Here is a 17,732-nt window from a genome sequence, read left to right as displayed (position 1 = left end):
GACCCTCCATTAGATTATTTGTTTTATATATTTAAACTAAAATTGTCAAACTAAAAAGAAAAAAGAAAAAGGAACGGAAATTCCAGCTTTAACATCCTTCTTCCTGATACGTTAGAAGAAATACCAGTAACCAGCTATAGGAAAATAGGGGAAAATATGAATATAGTACTAGCTAGTACCACGAAAGTATAATACCACTAAGCACTGATCAAATTTTAATATATTTTAAAATGATAAAGAGAAAATTAAACATCTTCAGCTAATATTTATACTAAATTTCTTCGACAAAGGTCAACCCCCTTTGCCAATCACAGGTTAAATAGTTGTCATTGTTAATGTATTTTCAATAAGACAAGATTGACATAATATAATAAATTAATAAATTCTGGATTAGAATCCTTTCAAAAGGAAAAAGAAAAACGAGAAAAGATGATAAGATTGTTTATAGGGATGTAAAAAGGAAACTAACAAATCGCACTAACTCGATAATCCGAGTCAAACCGAGAAAAAAAATCCGACTATGATTTAGTTTGATGTTAGAAAAAAAAACCCGAACATAACTGGTTTGATAAAAAAGAACTATTGACTCCAAAAAAAAAGGAGTGTGGCTGCTGGGATTCGAGCCCAGGTCTCCACGGCCACAACGTGGAATTCTCACCACTAAACTACAGCCACATAATGTTTGCTAATCTAGAATTCTTTTTTATATTATATGAAGAGAGTTTTAATAAACCATTTTAGTTAGCTCCACTACTAGAACGTACAAAGAAATTTGCATTAAGAAAAATATTACTATAATTTTTAAATAAGGTATTTGGCTAAGCTTATAAGCACATCATAATTTATTTACTTGTCTGGTAATTAAGCACCTAAAGTGCTTATAAGTCAAGAAACGAAAATCAACCAAAAGTCATAAGTTGATCATTCTCAACTTATTGTTTTTCAGCTTATAAGCACCTATAGTTTGACCAAGAATTTTATTATTTTATTTTCTTAATTTTTTTCTTTTTCTCAAAATACCTATCCCAAAAAAAAGCCTCCTACTTTTTTCTCTATTCCATATTCGTCATTCCTTCTTTTTTTCTTTACAAATATACTTTTAAATTATTATCTTTGTAAAATTTTAAGGATATTTTAGTTATTTTGATAAAAGAACAACTATCAATATTTTCACCAAATAAATCAATTTATTATCAAATTCAATAATTCTACCAAAATATATAATTGCTTATTTATAAGGGAAAAGGGCCAAATATATCCCTCTACTTTCGAATATTGTCTACATTTAACCTCTGTTATACTATCCGGCAAAATTTTGCCCTATCGTTATACTATCCGATCAAATTTAACCCTACCATCAACAAACTTTTAAAACTTACCCCTTGATCTATTAAGTAATACAAATCTCCCCATTTCTTTTTTTGTTTAAATCACGTGTTGTTCTTCTTGCTCCACTATTTTCAGAAATTACTATTGCTATGAATGCTAAAGGTACTAGACTATATAAATTATTCATGGATATTTTCAATTACCAATGCACCCACTTCTCTTATAGGTTTGGTATTGGTTTAAAACTATTTATTTTTCAATGATATACACACCGTAAAATTCATTGGGTCTATTTATTGTGTATTATATGCAGCTGATCATCATGTATGTACATGTATATTCATATATATTTTGTTATTGTCTGGTTGGTATAGAGCTCGATCGACTAACTTAAGAGTGCACAATACATAGGCATTTGATTAAAGTAAAATTGAATTCGACAATATAAAGTCTCCAAGGAACTTTAACTTCTATCACTAATACTTGCAAAGTCTCCATACCTTTGGTGCAACGAATTCATTAAAGTTGCGATTTGTAAATACTTTTAAAATTTAGACAAGCTACCTAATTTAGATTTTTCAATTTACTATAATTTATTTACTAACCGTTGTATTATTTTAATAATTCTTTCTTTTATTTTTTTTTTCAATTAAGAAAGCTGGTAAAAGCTAATTATTTCAAAAATATTGGATCAAGAAGAAGAATAAGTGACTTCATTAAAATGATTTGGGAGATTTGGGTCACCTGACGGACTGAGGGGTAAAGTTTAAAAGTTTGCTGATGGTAGGGGTAAATTCGTCCGGATAATATAACGGCAGGGATAAATTTAACCGGATAGTATAACAAAGGTTAAATGTAGACAATATCTAAAAGTAAAGGAGTATATTTGACCCTTTTCCCTATTCCTTATTTATAAAATCATTTTCATCTCTAAAAATATTTTCAACACTTAAAACCTACTCCATTTGTCATTTGCAATCAGCTAAGCCAAACATGTTAGAAACTGAGGACATTCCTTGATAAGAAGAAACTAAAAATGAAAATTAAACAGAGCTCTGAAATATTTGCTAGTAGCTAGATGTGGGTGACAAGTGTATGGGTCCAAATTTGACCAATCACGATGATGAGTACGACGAATGATAGGGTCTCCTTGACCTGATGTCCTGTGGGAGACGACCTTAAGGCAAACAAGAGACCATATAACCCTTGTAATAGTACAGGCCCATTAGGGAATATTAGGAATATTCCTGCGAATATTCCTTGTAACGTGTCTTTGACAATTTAGAAGGGTTTCGCTCTTTGTATATATAGAGGACAGTAACCTTGTAAAAAGGGGATCCCAAAAATACTGGTGATAATATTACTTATGAATGAGAAGATTTGACAAAAATTAGATCGGCAAAGATGTCTTATTACCCGTCTTCTCCTTATCTATTTTTTCTTCTAGAGATTATTATACTTAGCTAAAATTTACCTCTTCATCTTTGATTGATTTGTTCAAAAAGATTTCAGAGTCAAACAACAACCTCTGTCCAAAAGTAAATGGATAATGATTGTAATGGTTAAACTTGCATTATTCAAGCACTCCAATGATTGTTGAATATATAACATTTTTGTATTTAAATAATTGGACCATAATGCGTACAACTAGGATTCCATTTCTTGTCTACAACCCCGAGGGAATTAGAACTCACTAGGCATACTATAAACCATAAAGTACTTGGAGTATATATATCATATCTAGATTACTGGGATTTCTTTTTCTTATTTTGCAAAGCACACCCTTCAAAAAAGAAAAACAGTACAAAAGATTCTTGGAATATTTATTTACATGTCTCATATGATTGGGCGCTTTAGCATAATAAACATGTCTCTGGGTTCTATATATGTAATTATATTTCAGCAAGTTGTGGGTCTATACATTGTGAACTTCATCAAATAAGTCACTAACATGTTTCTTGGTTTTATGTATTTCAGTCTAAACTAGTATTTTCAGCAAGTTAATTAAGTGGGTTAATAACATGAAGTTCATCAATATATGCGGAATATTTCAATCGATAATTTTGTCCATCTTATTGTGTTTGGTTTGTACTTTTCCTTCATTAGTATATGCATCCTTTTCTCTTAAAATATATAGAAAAGTAGATGGGATTGTTCAGCAATGAGGCCAAATGAGAACATGCCAAAATATAGAGGACAAGATATTGCCCATTATTTCATATCTGGTAATTGATTATTCCTTATACCTTTTTCATCTGACGTTTGCCTTGGTGGGGTTGATTTTGGACGCAGGCCCTTTATGCGAACACGCCTTCAATAATACCCTACTTTTTCATAAAACAATCCATCATTTTCAGCTGTGCATATGACAACTATGTAAAAGTCCTTACATTGGGTAGATGGGGTTGGACTGTCACAGTGATATTATGAAATCAATTCTTATTTCGCATTCCTTGTAGATAAATTTCATCCATAATACAATAGGCAATCATTTCTAACTGCATGTTTAGTATTTTGAAGAAAATATGGACTTAATAATAACTGTCAAGTTAATAGTAAGGGCGTAATAATTATGCTATTGCTCCCTTTCTGTTGTTTGTGGCCATCCCAAACTTTAATGAGTACTATGAAGGAGTCAGTACTCAAATGATTCGTATATCGATTAACTTTTCAGATATATCAACTATTTGAGGATTTGTTTTAAGTTAGTAACGTGTTTTATCAATTCAAGACAGAACACTTTCGCAAAAAGTAAACCAAAAAAAAGTTCAACAAGTAAAATCACACACATATATAGGCCATAATCTACTATATTAAGATGCATTGCACGTGAAAAACAAGCTCAATTAATAGTACAGCAGAAGTTCCTAGCAGGATTTCAAACTTATGTTTGGAATGCTAGATTCTAAATTAATAATATGTATATATTTAATGAAAATTTTAAGACAAATACATGATTTGAACCAAAACTACTGGGTTCGGCCAGACCTGTAGCCGACATTGTGGCTCCACCTCTGAATTTTGGCTATAATTAAGTAGTTCTCCCGGCCTTTCACAAGTGAACACTAAAAACAAAATCTAATAATATTACGTTGTTTTGCCATAAATAAACACTAGCCCAAAAACTGAAAATTTAAGCGTTATCGTACTATTACACAACTAATTGGTAAGTACAAAATCTGTCAGCACCTAAGATTGTATACAGTGGATGGAACTTTGAATAAAGACAAGTAGAGAATCGAAATATAACTTTAACATATATATATATATGTGTAACCAGAGACATCTGCTAGCTATATTGATCCACCGGTTCAATCTAGGCACGGTATCATAAAGAACGACTATAAAATTCTTACAACGAAAAAACTCTGCAATTACTGCAATATGCTTGCACAGACTGGTAATTGAGATTGTCGGTAGCAGTAACAAATTTTCTAGTGGTGTTCGGGTATATAGGGTGGGACGTATTTACTGTTAAGAGCGTCCTATTATATTTTTAGGAAATAAATTGTCATCTCTTTATATGGTATTGGACAATTTTCATCTCATAAATTACCTTTTGGGTTGAGTTATGCCCAAAATTCATTTTCCTAACATAGTATCATGAACTACCTTTACTAACCAAATCCAGTTTCTGTCCGATTCCAGGACGATACAGTAGCGCATCTGAGCTCAATTTTTTTTTTTTTAAAAAGGATAGGTCGCTTCTACATAGGGTAAAATCGATTTACATTAAATACTCGAATGACAGAGTGACACGTGAAATCGGGGACAGACGGAAAAAGAAGTAGGTGGAAACCGAGATCAGGGGCAACAACTTCGGTTAGCATCGAGTAGACCCCGAAGAGGACATTGTCAACGAGGGAAAACAAATATTTGCCACCAGATGACATTCAATGAAGAATATTCCTCAGTATTATATATACATCCGTTACAGAGAATTTTGTCATTCATGACCTGCCGTTCCATATTCATCAATGACCCACATTATTGTCATTTAAGAGGGGCTTCATCCTAGAACCTTATTCTCTAGGTATAACTATAAATAGTGGCTTCAAAAACCATTGTGGGACACGAAAACTCTGACAAACTTGTGTTGCACATCATTCAAGCTAAATAAAACTTCATTTTCTGTCTAACGATATTCTTATTGCTGTCTTCGGAAGCCTTGCTCCCAGAACAAAGTTGTCTGCTATTTTATCTCGATTTCAACGCTAAATCTTGCATTTTATTTAATTTATCTATTATTTTGGGATCAAATCGATTCGCTTGTCTATAAACCATGCTATAAATTCAACAACGCGGATGGAATAGGTCCAGTTCCTCCCTGTGCTCCCGCGAATCAAACAGTATAAAGGGTTGATAACAACAACCCAAGGGGTGAGGTTGGCTTCGACGGGGCTGAAGGGATCAATAGTGGATCTGGTAACAACAATAGTAATGATCCCTTCAAAATCGAGCTCATACGGTTTATGAGGAAAATAAATGCCCGAATGGACCAAATTCCAGGTGCACCGCCAGTGTTGAAGGGACCAGACTCAAAGAAATACACCTAGTTGTCGTTCAAACCTAGCGCGACACCAGAGTTAATTCCGAAGTGGTTCGAAATGCCAGATGTACTATAATGGGACTTCAGACCCGCATGAGAACATCAACACCTATACAACGGTGGTGAATGGAAATGACATGGCTCCACACGAGATTGAGTCGGTCCTGCTGAAGAAGTTTGGAGAAACCCTTACAAAAGGGGCCTTGACATGGTACTCACTCTTATCCGAACATTCAATAAATTCCTTTGAGATGCTTGCAGACTCTTTCATCAAGGCTTATGCAGGGTCCAGGAAGGTACATGCTCGAAAGGCGGACATATACAAAATTACACAAGAAGAGTCTGAATTGCTGCGTGAGTTTGTGACCATGTTTCAGAAAAAAAGGATGCTACTACCGGCTGTGCCAGACGAATGGGAGCTAAGACATTTACTAAAGGGCTGAACCCGGGAAGCTCCGATGCCTCCCGAAAACTACAAGAAAGCATGCTCGAGTTCCAGCCAACTACATGGGCAAATGTCTATAACCGTTACAAATCAAAGACAAGGATAGAAGATGATCAGCTTGGATTCCTGGCATCAATCAAGGGTCGACATTGAGAAAAGAACAAGGATAAGTCGTAGGATGATTTTGATGCAGATCGGCGATTTTCTAAGGGCCAGTTTTTGCCTTATAAGAGGGCTAAAAGACGTGCTCGAGGGTTCTGATCTGCGGATATGTTTGCTTCCGACAGAGGAACTAACCGTGACCGGAATAACATGTCATTGCAAGATAAAGAGGTATCGAGTTCCCGGGATTCCACCTATCCCAGGCTGTCCGACTACAATTTCAATGTCAGTGTAGTGGAGCTGGTATCGGTGATGAGGAACATCAAGGTAGCACGGTTCCCAAGGTTGGTGAGATCTGATCCCAGCTAGAGGAATCCTAATCTATGGTGCAAGTATCATAGGATTAACAGCCACCGGACTGGGGACTGTCGAAATCTGCATGACGAGGTGGCAACAATGTTGAAAAACGACCATCTTGGAGAGTTCTTAAGCGACCGGGCTAAAAACAATTACAGGCGCAACCGGGACAACGCATCACCCTAGAAGATAGGTGAAGACCCTTCCCTGCAAGCCATTAACATGATTTTCGGGGAAAATGAGATCAACAGTATAACCTTCTCGGCAGCAAAAAGATAAAAGTATTGGTGACTCATAGCAAGAGACTTCAGTAAGTCGCCGAGGACAACATCACCTTCATAGAAGAGGACGACGATGGACTTCGATTGCCGCATAACGATGCCCTGGTAATTTCTCTTAATGTTCTAGATTTTATAATTAAACGTGTTTTGGTAGATCTAGGAAGTTCAGCAAATATCATTCAATGGAGAGTGCTGGAGCAAGCCAAGCTAACCGGAAGCATCATTCCGGCAACCAAGCTCCTCTCCAGGTTCAACTTGGCAAGTGTGACAATCCGAGCGGAGATCTTGCTTCCCACTAACGCCAAAGGGGTCATGAAGACTAACTTGTTTGAAGTATTAGATGGCAACAAGGGTTACAACATAATTCTTGATAGACTATGGCTACACGAGATGAAGGTCGTAACATCAACATACCCTTCTGAAATTCCCAACTCCAAAAGGAATCAAACAAATAAGAAGAGATCAACCGGCAGCAAGGGAGATGAAAGCGGTCCTGGTTTCTAGCAGTAAAGGGAAGGAACATGCGGCATAAAAATTACAAGAACTGATGCTCATGCCTGAACCAAACGAAGACGACAAAGGGGATGAGTCGTCGAAATCCCACCAGGTACCAAGGTATTGTCATGTATTGGAAGAAACGGACATGACCAAATCCATGACAAAAGAACTCAAGCAAGTTGCATAGTTCGAAAAGTTTCTAGAGAGGAAGTTCCACTTAGGGATAGGACTAAACCCCGAGCTCAGATAAGGTTAATAATATTTCTTAAAACTAACATTGATTGTTTTGCATAGTTGCACACGAATATAACAGATATCCCGCTAGAGGTGGTCGTGCATAAGTTTATCCTGGACCCTAGCATCCCTCCGCTAAGGCAAAAGAAGTGCCGAATTGCCGAGGTCAGAAACATGTTTGTCAAAGAAGAGGTAACTCGATTGCTCGATACCAGTTCAGTCCGAGAGCTAAAGTATCCCGACTGGTTAGCTAACATAGTAGTAGTTCCATAATAGAATAATAAATTCTGCATGTGCATAGATTATAAGGATCTAGATAAGGCATGCCCAAAAGACTCATTCCCATTGCCAAACATTGATCAAATGATTGATGCAACGACCGGACATGAGTTGATGAGTTTTCTTGATGCCTATTCCGAGTACAACCAAATCAAGATAAACCTAGAGGATTAGGAAAAACATTGTTCATAACGAACTTTGGCTCATATTGCTATAATGTGATGCCCTTCGGGCTTAAGAACGTCGGAGCCACTTATCAAAGGCTCGTGAACAAAATGTCTGAAAAGTAAATATGGAAAACAATTAAAGTTTATATAGATGATATGCTAGTTAAGTCTTTGAATGATGGTTACCATTTGAAACACCTCTAGGAAACCTTTGACATCCTACGGAAGCATAACATGAAATTTAACCCCAAAAATTATGCTTTCGGAGTCAGCTCCTGTAAATTTTTGGATTTCTTGGTGTCACAAAGGGGGATCAAAGTCAATTTAGACAAGATTAAAGCCATCGAGGACATTCCAAACCAACTGACAAATGTGAAAGAAGTCTCAAGACTAAACAGAAGATTGACTGATCTAAGTAGGTTCATTTATCGGTCTTCAAAAAAATACTATCACATCTTCTTGTTTCTGAAGAAGAAGACAACTTCGAATATTCTCCAGAATGCCAATAGGCTCTAAAAGACCTGAAAAGGTATATATCAAGCCCTCCGTTACTATTAAAACCGGAGGAAGCCGAACAGTTGCTAATATACTTAGCGGTCTTGGAGGTAGCGGTAAGTGCCGCTCTAGTCCGAGAAGACGAAGGTATGCAATCTCGTATCTATTACATTAGCAAAATTTTATCGGGAGAGGAAACTCATTATCCACACATCAAAAAATTGTCCTTAGCTCTCGTATTCGGCGCTCGAAAGCTTAGGCCTTCTTTCAATGCCACCCGATAGTCATGGTGGCAACTTTTCCCCTATGAAATGTCCTTCACAAACCTAAGTTGTCAGATCTACTGTCCAAATGAGCAGTCGAAATTAGTGAATTTGATATCAAATATAAACCTATGACTACGATCAAATCACAAGTTTTGGCCAACTTTTTGGTTGATTTCAATCCCGAGCTGCTGCCCTTGGCCACATAGGAAGCGGTGATGGTGTCAGAAACGACATTAGGAGTTTGGACCTTGTTCACCGATGGAGCTTCCAACATGAAGGGGACCGAGCTCGGGGTAGTTTAAATCAAGCCCTTGGGAGAAGTCCTGAGGCAGGCCATAAAAATTGTTCTTGACTAACAATGAAGCCGAGTATGAGGCTTTGATTGTAGGACTTGAACTGGCACGAGGACTAGACTCCGAAGTCATTGAAATTAAATGTGATTCCCAATTGGTGGTAAATAAAGTATATAGAATCTTCGACACCAAGGAGGAACATTCAGCAATATATGGTAAAAATTCAAACTCGACTCGAACGGTTTAGGGAATGGTAAATTACTCACATCCCAAGAGAAGAAAACGCAGAAGCGGATGCATTGGCCACTTGGTCTAGGAATGGAGAAATGAAATCATCGACTACCTTGAGCACAACAAGCTGCCTGAAGACCCAAAGGAATCCCGGGCACTCCGTACCAAAGCAGCTTGTTACAGCTTCTAAGGAGGATAGTTATACATAAGGTCATTCCAAGGCCCATTTACCCGCTGCTTAGGAGCCTTCGAGGCTAATTATTTCATGAGAGAGGTTCACGAAGGAATTTGTGGAAATTATTCGGGCGCTGATTTGTTGGAGCTAAAACTAGTTAGGGCGGGATACTGCTGGCCCCAGATGGAACAAGACACTACAATGTTCATTCAGTAATGTGACAAGTGTCAACGCCATGCACCATTAGTACACCAACACTGTAGAATTGATGCATTCGGTATTATCCCCATGGACATTCATGAAATGAGGGATAGATATAGTTGGGCCATTACCACTAACCCCCGAGAAGGTATGATTCCTTTTAATTTTAATTAATTATTTCACAAAGTGGGTTGAAGCAGGTCTTTACCAAAAAATCGGCGAGCGCAAAGTGGTCGATTTCCTTTGGAAGAATATAGTTTGCCGGTTCGGAATACTGAAGGAGATTGCCTGCGACAACGGGCCATAGTGCATAGGCTCAAAGGTCACAAAATTACTTGAAGACTTACATATCAAAAGAATCACATCTTCGCCATACCATCCGAGGGAAAATGAGCAAGCGAAATAAAAAATAAGACGATTATTCAAAATCTCAAAAAGAGATTGGAAGCAACCAAAAACAAGTGGCCCAAAGAGTTACAAGGAGTGTTATGGGCATACCGGACGACAACTAAGTCAAGCATGGGAGAGACACCTTTCTCTCTCGTATAGGGGTCAGAAGCTCTAATCCCTATGGAAGTAGGAGAACCGACCTTGAGGTATTTTCTGATAGGCAAAGAAACAAACAACGAAGTATTGCTAGTCAAATTGGAGATGCTTGACAATTGCAGGAACTTGACGTATATAAGGATGGTGGCCCAGAAAAAAGAATGGAAAGATACTATAATCGAAAAGCCAATCTTCATTATTTCAAAGTGGGAGACATGGTTTTAAGAAAGGTGACTCAAAACGCACGGGAGTTCAACACAGGGAAGTTGTGTCCGACATGGAAAGCCCCTAACCTGGTTTCAGCTGTCATCGAGAAAGGATCATATGAACTAGAAAATCAAGATGGAGTCAAATTGACAAGAAACTGGAATGTGACCCACCTCAAAAGGTATTATTGTCGATGAGCACCGCTTGTACTGAAAGTATGTGCTGCACTCTTTTTCCCTTCATCCAGTTTTTTCCCAATTAGGTTTCTCTGGCAAGGTTTTTAGCAAGGCAGTAATGAAAAGCATACTACGAAGGAAACACCATCACTAAAAATAAGATCTTTAAACGACAAGGCATCGAAACGACAAACCATTGTGAGACGGTTAAATAGTCTTTAACTAAGCATCGAAACAACAAACCACTGCGACAAGGCATTTACAAGTACTTTCCCTACAAGCCATTGAGGGTACGCTAGATGTTCACCAATCCAGCTACTCCCAGAGTTGAGGATGATGAGATCCAGTTAGAGAAGACTGAGGGCGGTGACGCTGTTGTAGACACAAAGATGTCCAAAGCGACATAGGGAGTTTTCTTCACTCTTACCCTTCCTTACTCTTATTTTGTTAAGTATTTGGGGCAATGCTTATTTTTATTCGGGAGGGGGGGGGTAGAGTTTACTTGATCTATTTGGATGATATTGAGACATTTTGTTTGTAATAACTGACAATATTTTCTTTTTTTTTCTCTCCTTATTCTGTATATATTCTCTCATTTCTCTCATGATGTATATATTCTCTATTTTCCTCTCTCGTTATGTATATTCGTTAAGCTTTCAGTAGTTTGCTTTGTAGCTTTTTTGTTTTGTTTTCTTATTAGTTAGTGTTTAATTTAGCAGCTTCTTTTTAATTAATAACTTATTTTTATGTTTTAGTGGACAATAAGCCTTTGGTTTTCTTAATGTCACGGTTCTTTCCAAAGGTAGTTTTTGTGTGAACCGGGTGACTCTTCCCAACGATGGATGGCGTGACAAACTTCTTAAGGGATTGGGTCCGTCTTTGGTTTCTAGGTAGTAATAATGAATAAAAAGACCTAATAAAGTCAAACTCAAAGAGACAAACATACTTCATTTGACACCAACACATTTCACTACGTGCTTATGGTTAGAGACAAGGATTCTTTTAAAAGGGAAATAGCTCTAGTAAGTGACTTTGTGACTTTTGTGTTGACTTTGATACCGTTGAGTGGTCGACCATAGTGATCTTCAATCTTGAATCTGGTCGTTGTGGGCCCTCGACTCTATACTCTTTAACAATCTAGTTGCGTAAGGGGTGAGATGCTTTGTTTCTAGTCCGAGTATTTGTGTGGAAGGTCTAGAACTTGCTCCGAATGTGTTTTAAGGCAAAATCGTAAGTTTTGCTTGGCTTGAGAAGTGATTTTAGGCTTTTCTTGGCCCGTTTGAGTTTTATATTGCCTACCAATGATGTCATCCCTAGTCAAGCCTTTCGAGCCTTTAGCCTTTCTCATTTGGAAGCCATGTTACAAGCTTTTATCCATTCTATAGTGACCCTCTCTTGGCACACGAGCTTTCCTTAACACTCATGTGAAACAATTGTCTAAAAACATAAGTTTAGTGGAGATACGAGGAAATTAAAGGTATTAAGGTGCAAAAAGAGTGAAAGAAATGTCGAGAAGAAAAGGCAAAGAAAAGAAAAGAACAAAAAGAAGAATGCAAAAAGTGAATAAATGAAAGAGTTGAAGGGATTCAAAGAAAGGAAATGAGCCCAAACATGGAGAAATATGAATGAAATGATCAATAAAGAGTGATGTTAAGCCTCTCTAGTCCCCCGAGGAAAAGAAAGTGCCTCAAGGAATCGGTAAAGTGTGAGCCGAGAATTGAAAGATGGAGTGCTTAAGGAAGGTATAACCACTTATCCATATTGTATCAATTCCTAATCCAAAAGCCTTTATTACATCCCGAAAGAAGTCCTACTTGATTTCGATCCGAGTGAGCTACATTAGTGGTGATTTACATAAGGGACAAACTTATGGTACCAGAAGCCGTACTTGTGACATTCTCTTGAGAGAGATGAGTGAACCTTTCGTAAATGTTTGAATTGAGTGCTAAATTCTTAAGTGAGTTTGGCAAATGGAGAGTAGGGGAGGAGGTGTTTGAGATCCACCATGACCTACAAGATAGAGCGAAAGTCGTTGATGAGCTAAGTCAACCCTTGAAGCTCAAATAATGTCACAATAGAGCTATATTTGCATAAATGGTTAACTTATTGCCTTGTCAATAATGCATGAGTGGTGTGGGTAATTGTTGGTCCCAATTGAGGTGTGAATGATTCACTCGTGGCTGGTTATAATGTCCTTTAACTTTTAGAGGTGAAAACTATTTTATTTGCTTGAGGACAAGCAAAGACTTAAGTTTGGAAGAGTTGATAAGTAGGGATTTTGACTACTTATTAGTGCCTTTTAGCTTTTGTTTTAGTCTAAAAGTATTTAATTGTATTCCCGAAAACTGATGAAATGTACTTAATTGCAGGAATACTGGAAGATGAACTTCCACAATGAAATCCAACTCAAGAAGGAGTAATCTGAACTCAAGGACACAAAAGGCACAGAAGCTCAGAAGTGCGGACCAAAGAATATTATCTGCGGCCACAGATTATGAAGAAAAATTTAGTAGAGAATGATGCAAAGTGCGGTCCGCACATGAATTTTGCAACCACAAAAGCTAGGCCAGGAGCAAAGTTTATAGAATGTGCATTCTAAGTCCATCAAGAGTACAGATCGCACAAGAATTATACGGCCATAGAAGAAGTGTTATGCGGCCGCAGATGTAGAAGTGCGAACCGCAGAAGAGCAAGATGCGGCAACAGTTACAAATTAGCGGACCGTAGAAAGAGTGCCTTACACCCGCATATTAGAATTATGCGACCGCAGACTTCCAATCCTAACAAGTTGAAGAATTATGCGGACCACAATTGTGCGGCCGCAAACCTCCCAAAGGGTATTTTTGTCCGAAATTTCCAGCCATGTATAAATAGACGAGTTTCACATTTTTAGGTTAACGTTTGACATCAGCAGCTACAGTAGCCGTTTCTCTTTACTTCCTTTAGTAGTTTTTTTTATATTTTGGGTTGTTTTAACATAGATTTTGTCATTTTTGATTTTACAATATGAGTTTAATTAACATCTCTTCTTCTATTTCTTCAATTCCAAGCATGATTAGTTAGATTTTTACTTGGTTGTGACCCAACCCTAATGTGTAAACCTTATAGGTGGTTACGTTTATGCTTGTTTATGAATTGGGTGTATTACTTAGCTTGGTTTATGCTTTATTTGTGGAATTAGTGGTTGCAAACTTTAATTCATGCCTATTTGACTTAGTCTCTTCTTGAGAAAGAGGGACCTAGTCTAGTTTAACCTAGCTAACAAGGAATTGGGTCAATTAAGAAATTGACTAACCCAATTAAAGGGTTCAAGCTAGAGATAGTAACAACCCGACTTGAGCTCTTATCAACCGCTTTGGTAGATACACATTTGGTCTTGACAAAGCCAAATTGGGCAAAACCACTCTCCGACCGAGAGGTATTGAGTGGGCAACATAGTGTTGTGAGATATAATACACCCTAGTCAATAAAATGAGCGTAAAAGTTTTTATCCTATTAGGCAAACACCTAGGTTGTGGTCACAACCCTAGACCTTTTACAAAATTTGAAAAATAACAAAATAATTTCCTAGTTTCATTTCTTAACTTTACAATCTTAGTTCAAAATAGACATAGAAACAACTCCAATTTGTGGAAGTGCAAATTGAGATAGTTCAAACTCATACTCTACAATGTATACTCCTAACTCCCACATATAGCTCCTTGTAGAATTCGACTCCGACTCTTTGTTGGGTATTATTATTGCGATCGACCATTTCATAACCTTGATTTGAGGTGTGAATTGGACGAGATTAGTATGGATAGCGTGGAAGGAGATGAAGCTGATGGTTTTGTGGGTTGAGAAGAAATTGCGGCGGACGCAATGCTGTTTGTTGGTTGCTCACCAATCGAAGGCAGAAGAGGACCAGTACTCGGCCTCAAAGTACCGGAATCAGCAACTGGGACCGGAGAGGGAGAATTGGCCTTCTCCACCAAGTCGAATTCTCCCCTGAGCGCTTCGTCCTTGGTTGGGGTTATAAGCTCTTCAGATAGAGCATTCTGTTGAGTTGATGAAGGTCATTGCCTCCTTTGTAGGGAATCCCCTTCATCGCTAGCTTCCCCATCATCATCAACAACCATAGCGGTTGTGGCTGCCTTGGAAGCAGCTTTCTATACTTTTTTATTCTTGCCCTCGGCCGAGGAAGAACGATGCCTTTTTGGTTGCTTGCTCTCCGGTCAGGGACTCCGAAGCGCTTGCACCGGAAGTAAATCTGATGGCGCCTATTCGAGTGAGAGCCTCCTTTAACAGCCTTGCAGCCTCTATAGAATCAACCAAAATGTCATCCTTAGGGATGGTAACAAAGCCTTGAAGGAGACCTAAATCCAACAAAAAAGTAAGGTTAACCAGTTTTCTTATGTACAAAGATGAAACGAAGGCAGAATCGGTTTTACGAGTCAACTTACCATGATTCTTGGCCCTCTATCCATATTTGGGGGCCAACTCTTTCCACTGTCAGGTCTCAGGCGTGGTGATGTCCAGAATCTTCTGAACCCACCGGTCCAAGCCTTTAAACTTGGTATCGGTGGCACAACTCCAAAATCAATGGGTCAAGTCCTTCACTCAAAGAAAATGCACCCAAGTAAATTGGTACGTATAAACATACGTGAAGTCCTTCTTAGAAATAGTTACTCGCTCCACCAAATCGGGAGCAATTACATTAAAGTTGTGATAGTCACAATCCTCCTTCACAGTAGGAATATTGGAAGGATGGATAGAAGAAGGGAATTTGCCAACAACGCCCAAGTACGGGAATTTGAAGAAGGGAACTTCTCTTCAAAGTCCTTGGTTGTGTTGAGATATTTATGGATGATGGGACTCACCGTATAGGGGTCAGCATCAATGTCGATTTCCTTGACTTTGCTCTCCTTAGGACCCTCACAGAGAAGACTGTAGTTCTTAAAAGAGTTAGTGAAAGAAGCCATTAATAGTAGAAAGTGATTAGAGTTTTTTGAAGAAGATTAAAGAAGGATGAAATCAGAAAAGAGTTGAATGAAAAGAAGTTGAGAGATTATGAAAAGTTGTTAAGTCTATAAGAAGAAGAATGAGGCGTATAAGTTAAGGAATAAGTGGCTAAAATCGTGGCCATGATTACCTCGAGAACCGGCAAAAATATTGCTAAATTGTGGAGTAACACGTTTTCGAGGTATTAAATGCAAAGATACATGTATTTTATCAAGCGTTAGAAACTTTGCAAAAAAGTTCAGAAAATTTTTCGCCAAAAAGGGGATCTTCACCAACTTCCAGGTGACACAAAGGTGTGCCCCTGGAAAACGAGGGACTATTTGTATAAGGTAAAATCGATTCATATTAAATACTCGAATAACAGAGTAACATGTGGAACCGAGAACAAACGGAAAACGAAGTAGGAGGAAACCGAGTTCAAAGGCCACAACTTCGGTTGGCATCGAGTAGACCCGAAGAGAACATTGTCAACGAGGGCAAACAAATATTTTTCACCAGATGACATTCAATGAATAATATTCCTTAGTATTAAATACACATCCATTACAGAGAATTTTGGCATTCATGACCAACCGTTAGATATTCATCAATGGCCCCTATAATTGTCATTTAAGAGGGGCTTGATCCTAGAACCTTATTCCCTAGGTATAACTATAAATATTAACTTCAAAAACCATTGTGGGACAAGAGAATTCTAATAAACTTGTACTACACATAATTCCAAGCTAAATAATACTTTATTTTCTATCTAACGATATTCTTATTACTGTTTTCGGAAGCCCTGCTCTCGGAACCAAGTGGTCTGCTATTTTATCTCAATTTCAATGCTAAGTCTTGTATTTTATTTAATTTATTTATTATTTTGGGATAAAATTGATTCGTTTGTATATAAACTACGCTATAAATACAATTGTGCCGTTATACGGGTAAATGTAATGATCTAGCCGGTCATTTCGAGAGTTATAGCCCCGTTCCCCCATTTCCTGCTTCTTTTGTGTTCTTCAGCTATGTTATTATTTACCAGGTCAGTTGGTTCGGATTTGGAGTGGTTTTGGAGTGAATTAAAACACTTAGTCTCTTAGGAGAAGGTTTAAGTTGGAAAAGTTGATCGGATGTTGACTTATATGTAAACGATCCCGGAATTTAATTTTGAAGATTTTATTAGCTCCCTTAGGTAATTTTGGACTTAGGAGCGTGCCTAGAATGTGATTTAGACGTCCGTGGTAGAATTAGGCTTGAATTAAAAAAAGTTAGAAAGTTAGAACTTTGGTGATTTTGGTCGGTAATGAAAATTTTGATATCGGGATCGGAATAGAATTTTGGAAGTTAGAGTAGGTTCGTGGTATCATTTTTGACTTGTGTGCAAAATTTGAGGTCATTAGGACATGATTTGATAGGTTTCCGCATCGTTTGTGGAATTCGGAAGTTTAGAAGTTCTTAGGCTTGAATCCGTGGGTAATTTGGTGATTTGATGTTGTTTTGAGTGATTTGAAGGTTAGACTAAGTTTGTATGATGTTATGGGACGTGTTGGTATGTTTGGTTGAGGTCACGAGGGTCTTGGGTGAGTTTCGGGTGGCCAACGGATCAGTTTTGGCCTTGGTTAGATTGCTGATGTCTGCTCTATATTTCTTCTGGTTTCCTCTTTCGCGTTCGCGAGTAGGTCTTCGCATTCGCAAAGAGTGTTTTCTGAGTGATGAGGATTTTGTTCGTCGCATTCATGAAGGAGAGGATGCGAACGCGAAGGTGTAGTCTGAGTGTGTATCGCGAACGCGGGAGCAAGGTCGCGTTCGCAAAGAGGAGTGAGGCAGTTGGGGACCCCAGGCCCTTGTTCTACGCGTTCGCGAGGTGGTTGTCGCGTTCGCGAAGTTCTGAGCCGGTAAAGCATCGCATTTATGAGGC

At 38.0% G+C, this 17,732-nt stretch overlaps 1 non-coding gene across 1 annotated transcript; it reads right to left on the bottom strand.

Moving 5' to 3' along the window:
* Nucleotides 1-603: 603 nt before the first annotated feature.
* Nucleotides 604-675, bottom strand: TRNAH-GUG (transfer RNA histidin (anticodon GUG)). Its single transcript has one exon. It is a non-coding gene; the product is annotated as a tRNA-His (tRNA).
* Nucleotides 676-17,732: the final 17,057 nt, after the last annotated feature.

This window comes from Nicotiana tabacum, chromosome 3, assembly GCF_000715075.1.
Source record: "Nicotiana tabacum cultivar K326 chromosome 3, ASM71507v2, whole genome shotgun sequence".
In the NCBI taxonomy this organism is placed as follows: Eukaryota; Viridiplantae; Streptophyta; class Magnoliopsida; order Solanales; family Solanaceae; genus Nicotiana; species Nicotiana tabacum.
Note: the sequence above shows the minus strand (reverse complement) of the source record. Positions and strands in the feature narration are given on the sequence as shown.